Here is a 10,411-nt window from a genome sequence, read left to right on the forward strand (position 1 = left end):
TTATATGCAAATTTGAACGTAATGAAAATATTCCCCAAAAAATTTAAAAAATATTAGAACAAACCGACAAATACCTGACAGAGAATCAACTCACATTAAACGCCGATAAAACAGAGATGTTATTCTTTACAGATCATACTAATCCGGATCCAGAAGTTTCTTTCAAAGGCGAAGTTATCAAACCAGCTCATGCATTTCGTTATCTGGAGTACAAATTGATTCAAACTTAACCTTTGAAAATCACCTGAATTCAGTTTTAAGCAAAATGGCTAATGCAATTCGTTCTTTGTATCTTGTAAGAAATCAAATACCTCTGAAAGTAAGAATTGATGTTTTCAAGTCAGTTGTACTCTCTCATATTTCTTTCAGTGGAGCTACAATGAAGCTCCACTGAAAGAAATAATGAAGCTACAGACATAAAACAATGGGAAATATCCGAAAATTTTGAAATGTTTACTTGTCGCCATAACGCCAGACAGAACAAGAGAACAAATCAAATTATTATAAAAAAGAAAACGAAAACGAAGTGGAGTAACAAATCTTTAATCTTGAAAAGCGTTCAAAAATGGAACAAATTGCCCTCTTCAATAAAAACTTTTAACAGTAAACGTTGCTTTTAAAATGTTTTAACCAAGTTTTTGCTCAATCAACACAGGAAAGAACCCGTTAATAGACAAATAGGAGCCTTTAAATCCTATTTTTACCTATAAAAACGAACAGCCACAATTTGAAAATTACTATATTAATAACAATGCTGATTAATTTATTTAACATTTTAGAGCATGTAGATATCTAACATTAGGGTTATAGTCTGAGTAATTTACATGTTTCAAAAAAACAAACACGTTGTGTTTTCCTCGACAAGCAAACCAATTTATCGGTTATTCTATATCTGGACTTCAAACTGGTGAGACCAAAACAAATCAACTTTCAATTTAATATAGCTCCATTTTCAGGGCGAGTTTTTTTTTGTTTTTTGCATGACTGACAAAAACCAATCACCCTAAAGCATAGGAAGTTATTAAGCGAGGTGGTGCAACTAAGAAATCAAAGAAAGGAGTCGCTGAACTGATCAAACATGCATCAAGAAAACAACCAAGAATTGGATAGACTTAAGCTCGAATTCGAACATCAGAAAGAACTTTTTAATCATGCTTAATCTGAGATTCAATTTTTGAGAAATCAGAATGATAAATTGATGTCAAAACTATTTAGCGAAAAAACAGTAGAAAAAGATATCGTGAAATCTACTGTCAACCGTCATTTTTATCCAAAGTGTGTTCCTCGTTTCACAAAACAGTTAATTATATCTGACAGCTCCTATAAACTGGTTTGCCAAAATGACAATAGAAATGATGCTTCTGTTCATTCTTATTCAATTTCGACAATAAAGACCTCACCAATATCATTGACAATTAACAACGCCGTCAAATGCGCCATCAACAAAAGCAGAATATCTGAAAATTCATACAGAGCAAAACTCCATTGATCAAGGTACGGCAGGAGAAGATGCTGCTAAAGTGTTGGGAGTCATTTTATTGAAGTGCATTAATACAATAAGGCCTCACAAAGTAGCGATTTGTAAATTACCCAAAGTAAAAAACAACAATTTGGGACGCGAAACCAACAAAACTGAAATAATCAAAATTAACTGGGCTTTAGACGATATAGCAGATAGTTTAAGCGGCGATTTTCATAACACCGACTGAAAAGTTCTAAATTAAAGTTTGGAAAAATCAGATATTCGAATGAATTGCATTCATTCTAATCAAAATGGAATCCAGAAAGAGGTTTTAAGCTTAAGAAATTACATATCAAGTGTGGGGTATCAAACTTCTGGCAGCAACGTTAGACAAATATGAGACAAATAAAAAGGCACTCAACAGAGAATATCATGAAGAACTAGAACAGAAGGTTTCAAATGGTATATAATTAGTTTGGGTGCTTTTGAAAAACTGTTTTCCCAATGGAAACTTCTCATGATTTTAGCCTGTTATTTCATTTAGATACAAACTAAGTTTTTAATCAAATGTCACCCCAGCACTTTAAATTGTTTGATTTTTGAGAGCAAGACAATAATTGATAATGTATGTCTAGGATTTTATTCTTTATACTGATTATATCATTTCCTAGTTATAGCCTCCTTGAATTACTTTGCAGTGGTTTTGAACATAATCCAGGACCCAATTTACACAATTTGCAAACATTCAAAGACTACGAAAAACAAAATGCAAATGTAAATTTATGTCCATGTTTTGTAGATAAAAATATTAGAAGCGTTAACCACAAACAGGTAGAATTTTCGAATTTTTTGAAGCAGCAGAAAACACAAATATGCTTTATTCATAATGAAACATGAATAAACGATAATCAGAAGATACCCCAAATTCTTTTAATCAACAATCTCCACCTTTTTCCATCAAAGTAGATTAAAATTGACGTAGTTAACGAGAGTTGGTGGAGTAGGAACATGGGTACCAAATATATTCAAACATAACATAAGGAATGATCTCAAATCTATTAGCAGAAGTTCTTTTGAATCACTATAGGTTGAAATACAAACATCGTTTAAGGAAAAATCTCTAATAAACGTTGCTTAATGTTCCAACAAAAACTTGAGCAAATTTTTACAGGATGAGTTGACTTCAGTAAATTCAAGCGCTTATTCAAAAACAGATAATGTAATTCTATTCGGAGACTATAACATAATATACTTCAATCAAAGAGAATCAGAGTTAACGGCAGAATTTGCGTTCAACAATTGACTTAATTAGTATATGAAAATACTCCAAATTGGACAACTGGAAATCATGAAACACTGGTTGATCAATGTTTAACCACAAAACACCAAAATTTTTGATACATCCGTTATCGAGCAGTTGTTTGGAAGTAATCATTTTACACAAATTTCTTTCCGTCACTGGAAATTGAATAAAAAACAACAAAACGCAGTTATTTATAGGTATACTAGAAAACATACTAGAGCTAATCTTAACAACAAATATTGCGTCAGAGGATGGGAGTCCCATGTATCAACAAAATAATGCCAACTGAAATTTAGAAAAATGTTCGATTTTGTTTGAAAGTATTCTGAATACTATAGCTCCTAATAAGATAGGAGTGCCATAGTCAAAATCAACAAAAAAGAAATGGTTATCCAGAGAAATGTTGAATCTTATTAACAAAAAGCAAAGGTTTTTCAATATTTGGAAGGAAAGAGCAGACATTGACATATTTAACTCATACAAAAAGTAAGAAACCATACAAACATACTACTTAGACGAGCGAGTAACAATTATTCACAGAAATTGTTCGAAAATCTTCCCGATTCAAAACAACAGTGGAAATACTTTACAACAAAAATGAAATACGAGGATAAAAATAGCGATATTTCTAGCATTCGGTTCAACCAAGACATTTCAAAAGACTAGAAAAGAAATCGCTTTGCATTTATTAATATTTAGAAAAACAAATTAATATTTGTTTTTGTAAATTAGATTGATGCGAAAGGGAGACAGAAAAATTTGAGTTACCGGACTATGTTTTTTTTACACAATTGTCTTTTCCTTCAGACATATAACGAGAAAAGAACTGCTCACTGTAATTGAACAACTACTGAAAACAAAGCAGCGGGTCCTGGATTACTTACTACCTTGTCCTTCAAGTGTAGAAAATGTCTATTGTAACACATCTACAGTTTGCAATAAACGAATGCATATCAAAAAATATTTTTCCCGACGTACTTAAAAAAGCATATGCAAATCCAATTTACAAAAAAGGTGATCACTTGGAAGCTAAAAACTACAGTCCAATTTCCCTTACATTGACTCTTGCAACAAATTTTGAAAGATTTCTGCTCCAACAAATGCTAGAACACGTTGAAAAGTAGGAAATAATCAACAAAAATGAATTTAGGTTTCTGAAAAGAAAAATTTCGAATGACACAATTATATCGTTAACAGAATCAGTGAAATTGATTAGAAGAAACTGAAACTGTTGTTCAATTTTTCTTGGGTTCAGCCAAAATTTTCAAATTACTCACAAAATTTTTCTCGAAAAAAACACAAAATTTGGATATAATACGGAATTAATTGCAATGCTAGAATCGTTTTTGTCTAACAGAAAACAATGCGTAAAAACCGAATTGAATATTCAAGCTTAGTGACAATCAATCAAGGAGTTCCTCATGGAACAGTTCTTGGACTTTAAACTTTTATAATGAATATATAATATTTCCCAGAAAAAAAAGAAAAAAGAGGACGTTTTACAGTTTGCAGATGACACATGCATTGTTTGTCATTCCAAATCCGATAAAAATCTCTTATGCAAAATTAACAGTTTATTTGAACAGACTGTTCTTTATATGAGTTAGAATAAGCTAACTTTGAACCAAGCTAAAACCGAAATTGTGGTTTTTTCAAAACATGATGAATCGAAAATTGAACAATTGCACTATAATGGATTTTTCATAGAGCCAAAAACAAATTCTCGATATTTAGGTGTAATTATTTATTGCAATCTAAATCTTGACATAAGCTAAACAAAATGTTAGCTAATATGGCAAATGCTATTAGGTCAATTAGTAAGACATCTTCTGCCATTAGAAGCAAGTATCGGTCTTTTTAAATCAATTGTTTTGTCCCGTTTCAATTTCAGTGCAATTTTCTTCCAATCGTTGTTGGTTATGTCACTTCAGACAGTTAATAGACAAAGAAACTGGGGAACAAAGGTTTGCCACCTGCGCAAAAACTTTGACAGTAAAGAGATCTTTTATTGAAGAAAAAATTTTACCAGCAGAGCTTTTCATTAACAAAGATTGTCTTCTTAAATTTTTTGATCTCCTCTCACAAAATAAAGAGAGCAGTCGAGAAACCAAAACTCCTCATTCAGGATTTTTGAAAAATACGAATTGACCAAAAACTCCAGGACTCTCCAGTTTTTTCCGAAGAATAAGTGCCAATCCAAATTGAGATACAGGTCACTAAGCAGAAATTTTTCTAGGAAGTGGAATAATTTACCAATTGAGATCCGAAAAAAACACTAAAAATAAATTTAAGGAAAAAAACTAAGCGGCGAAATGGTCAAACTGCATGAACGTATGCCAATAGATAGACAAGTAAGAGGCTTTAGGAACTTTTTCTGCTGAAGTATAAACACCAAACTGTTCATATATTTACAAGGCGATTTTGCAAACGTAAATAATTATTCAAAATTTTGTTGTGGTTATAGCTTTAAATTCACATTTATTGATGTTTAAAAAAACTGCAAAGAAACTGATACTAGATCTTCCGAATCTGACAAGAGTAACTATAAGGAGAAGGTGATGTCAATTTCTGTCACATATCTTCAAGCAACTGAAAAACTTGAAATCCTGTACGGTTCCACGGTCGAGCTTTGGCCAAAAAATAATGTAAGATTATAGCGGTGAACAGTGGTGAAAAAAACTTGTTTCACCGCGAAGCTCCCGAATCTTTTAGCGTTGAATGCGGTGAATTTTTGCGGTTCTTAGCGGTGAAAAAATTTGTTCTCCATATATATCGGAATTCTTGCAAAAAATAAACTTCCGTACACGGTTTCGAACCTCTTCCTCCTGCCTGTCACCAACTTCGTAATCCACTGCGCCATCTGTCACGTATTTCAATGACATTTCCTGTGAACATAAGATCAGCGTTGAAATTAGCGCGGAGAATACTTGTACGATTTGCGATTTTAGCGGTGAAATTTTTTTTCACCGTATTCTGCTGGTAGCGGTGAAAAATTTCATTTCACCGCATTCTGCTGGTAGCGGTGGAAATTTTTCTTTCACCGCTTCAGCGGTGAAAAAAAAATTCCACCGCTTAAAAGTTTTTTTGACCGCATTCATCGCATTGAACGCAAATCTTACAATTTTACTCAAATTCACCGCAAATCTTTCATCTTTTAGCGATTTTTAGCGGTGACACCTCGACCCGGGTTTTGATAAAAGAGAGTGTAGTGACACAAAAGATATAGTGTAGCCAACTTTTCTTCGCAGACAACCTAAAAGTACTGGCCTTTTCCAAAAACTAATAACAAACTTCATGAAGATATAACAGCTATAGATAATGGAGTCACTGGCAACTGGTTATGAAACTGGTTAATGTTCAAAACAAGTGTCTCAGTGAAGATGCGAAAATCAGTCACTCAGTGGACAAACTCTGAAGACTAACAGAAATTAGAGATCTCCGGGTGACAATCAGTAGCTATCAGATTTGGACAAACCATATTACTTGACGCCTGAAAAAGACAAAAGTGTTCTCTACTCAATGTACAGAAATATAGTGTTTAATGTCAAGCCGTACATAAATGTGTGACTTCGATTGGGTAGTATTGTCTTTCCTGCCTTATGGTATGAGTTGAGCACAGTTAAAGAGATCTGATATGAGAAATTCGGAAAAAAAGTCCAAGAAAGAGCAGTGAAAAAGATAACTGCAAAAAAAGATGGCCAATAGCGCTGTACAAACTGCCTCGCCCTATGCAAATTAAAATTATTGTTAGTAATCAAATAGAGGTCTATGCTCTGACAGAAAACTGAGGAAGAGGTTCTGATCCTTTTCGTTAATATAAATAAGTTTGCTTTGAATAGAAAGCCTGAAAAACAGAAATTAAAAAAATTTTGAAAACTTGAGAAAATGAGTTTCTCGTTGAAAAATGCCAGCGATTGCTATTGGTTTCTGATAGCAGCGTGTGCAGTAATAACTGGAACATAGTTCAGAAACGAATTTGGCCATGAAGGAGATCCCCTCAGCGCCCGCTGTCAAATTCCAAAAATAACAACAACAACAAACATAAACCGACACATGTCGGAAGAATTGCTCTTGAACGACAGGCGAGGCAATTTAATTCATGGTCTTTAGTATAGATCAAATTTTCTTTATGGGTGCAAAAAACCTCGACCAAACCGGGATTCGAACCACTGACCTCCCGATCCATGGCCACCCCCAATAAACATTGCGCTACGAGTCACTTAATTTTCCTATGCTGCAACCGATTTTATATTAGCAACAAGCTTTACTTCGGCGCACTAAAGATCACTCAAAAATGATGAACAAAAGTGTGAAAATGTCACTTGAGAAGTCAAAGAATGTTCTAGAAGAAAAGCGCAAAACTGTCACGCAAAAAATTTGCATAAAAAAGACACACACATTTACGATAATTGCTATGAACTGCGTTCAAGAGCAATTAAAAACAACAAACACCAACTTGAAATTTATACAAGCTATCTGCAACTTGGCTGTAATTTGTTGTTCAAATTTTGAATAATCTGCTCAATAAAGCTTATCAACCACTAGCCTATTTGGGACAACATTTAAACCTACAAAATATATTCAGACTAAAAGACTTTTTTACCATTCGTGTTTTCAGCATCAACCTATGGTCGCCAGTTGTATGTCGAGGATTTATTGATTGTTGTTGTTGTTTGTTGTTGTTGTGTTTAATGTATGGGAACTCTCCCTTTTCACAGTTAGAACTACAGAAGAGAAGGGCATTGTGCACAATCGCAGCAGACTTTCCACGTGCACACATCTTCACGACACTGCTCCCGCACCTTCTGATACACGAAGTTCAATAGTCGATTTCTCAATCCAGACTGATCCAGAAAGTTGATAACTTTCTGTAAATTGTTCGCAATTCTTTGTGTTCTAAAAAAAATCGAGCGAGAATTTGATACTTTGAGGGTCTTAGGACAATAAGCTCCGACTTGTTACATCGCTTTTTCAAATCATAGAAATCTAGGAACGCACTATAGTCACAATCGTATGCCTCATTGCAAAATTTTGGTAAAAGCAACAGATCCAATAGCTAGAGAATTATGGGCACAGGTAATAAATTAAGGACTTCTAACTTGTTCATGTAATCGGTATATCTGTAATTGAATGTCCATTTGGTAACGCGTTTTTGAAAAGCTTTCACTAGTCGGCAGTCGATGCGGGATAGAAAACAACACATGATTCCAAAAGTGACAATGGGCACTATTAATGATTAATATAAACAAAGCCTGGATTTCCAACCCACACTTTGCGGCGAGTTTTTTTGCCATCCAATACACCGAATTAGTTTTTGAGAGTCGTTTTTCAAAGTGATCATGGAAAAAGATAGGACACTCTTGACTCCAATCGCAAGATCTTTCACAATTGATAAACTAGTAATTGTCTCTCTATAAAGTATAGGGATACTGGACTTGTTTGAAAGTTTATTACGAAGCAATTGTTCGACGCTAACTGCATTCTATTTGTCTCTACCCAAGATTCAAATTTAAGGATATCTTCCTGCAACTCCGAGAGATTGTAATGGAAAAGCTACAAGTCGTCTTTAAAAAGATATGGTAGAGAGTACTCAATTTCATTCGGCAGGCCATTAAAAAAATATGAAAAATATTGGACATAATAAGGAGCCGTGTGGTAATGAAATGCAAACAAATTCTAGCCACTTTTAAGAGAAGCTCGTGCGAAGACAGAAAATGAACTTTAACATCAACTTTACTCAACAAAGTAACGTTTACTGTCCAAAACACAGAATAGTGATAGCCAAATTATATGCTAACGGAAATGCACTATGGCATGCAAAAATGCAGGAAAATAAAACTTGAACAGATTTTGGGGACACCTATATCAAAAGATCAAAAATTTTAATTAAGCTACGTTTTGAAACTAACTCAATTGAAGAACTTTTTAATTTTTTGGAGAAAATAAAACCCAACTGGTAAAAAGTAATAATAGGTCAAAACATTCAGGATATTTATGTTTTCGCATTAGCTTGCATTCTCAGGACTGCTCTACTTATGAAGCTCTACAAAAACTTGTTTATGAATTATTTTTATGTAAAAACCAAAAAAATACAACTCTACAAACTCACTTAGTTATTTTTTTGACAATTTCTCACAATTTGGAAAACTCTTATTCGAAACTCATTCATGAAGTATGAGCTTTAAAAAAATCAATTTTCAACATTTTTGTTGTCAATATTTGATTTCGGTTTTCCAAGATATTTATGAATCGACGTTAGAATCGTGTTTGAAACATTTTTTTCCAGTTGGAGTTGGTCCTTTGACCTAAACAATTACTTACTTCTCAATTTCCGGCTTTTGTAATAGCCCAAGTGTGGGCTTGCTTGCGTTGACTGTTGTGGTGGCTGTTGTCTAATCACCATTGTTTTTTCTGCGTCAGACAATTGGTCTATAAAATTTATTTTTAAAAGCTTTTAATGACCCGCTTCATTTAGCAAGATGCTCACCTAACCGGGAGTCTATGGTTCTGGTGTTTTGGAAGCCGCATGGTCAGATTACGAAATGGTTGACCATCAACGGTGACTTAAGAGCCGCTGCATTTACTTTTATAAACCACATGAGTTTCCAGAGCGCTTTCACAAATCCTCTTCAGAAAAGCTAGGCCATTTTTTTCTTTATTACAAAAAAGAAAAATTACGAGAAATTGAGAGTTTCTTTTTGAACTCACATTCAAGTTTGCCAAATATTGAAGAAAAAATGGTTTCGTTGGATTAACTCTTACTCTCATTCTTTCTTGGTCTCTGTTTCTCTGCGTTCTGATGGTTGCTTTGGAATGTTTTAAAATTTCTCATTAACCAAACTCTAGTGGAAGACTTTCACACACTGATTCGGAAAAAGTTCATTCCAGGTAGTTAAAGCAAAACACTGATATTTTGAATCTTCCTGTAAATGCCTTGATCGAGAAATACATCGTCAAAAAATCGCTATCTGGATTTCTGGCCATCAAATTTTGTTAGAGAGATCATTGAAAACATTTTTAAGCTATCCACAAAGAGCACAAAAAACAAAAACTAAGAACAGGAAGAACAGTTAATCTTCTGAGAAAAACAGCTAAGCAGGTTCTCTTTTAGAAGAATTATTACAAGAATCTGACAATTTCTTTGAAATCATAATTATGCTTTACAAATATTGAAGAAAAAAATGGGGTTATCAGATAAGCTCTCGTTCTTATTTTGTCTAAGTTTCTGTTTTTTGTGATCTTTGATGGATGCTTAACACTGTTTTCAATTGTCTCATTAACAACACGCAATGGCCAGACCTCCAAAAAATGATTTTTTTACGAATTTTCCTCAATCTAGATAATTGCTGTAAGATATGCCCCGTTTCTTCAGAGAGATCCAATTTTTTGGAAAAATTACGCTGACGATATCATGTGCGCGGTTTTCCCATGTATTTATCTGGAAAAATAACCAATGAATTTCAACTGCCTCCAAGAACATTTAGATGACATAATAGAGAAAGATGACTCCGAGATGCCGCCAAAAGAGCAGCGCTCTCAACCCAGAAGCAAACCAAATCAAAATCTAATTTATTGCAGTGAGGAAGACGGCGATCGAGACACGACACCACATAATGAAATCAAATCACCAAGTACTTTGTACTACT

The sequence above is a fragment of the Convolutriloba macropyga genome, chromosome 15 (genome assembly GCF_964194025.1).
Source record: "Convolutriloba macropyga chromosome 15, txConMacr16.3, whole genome shotgun sequence".
Lineage (NCBI taxonomy): Eukaryota > Metazoa > Xenacoelomorpha > Acoela > Convolutidae > Convolutriloba > Convolutriloba macropyga.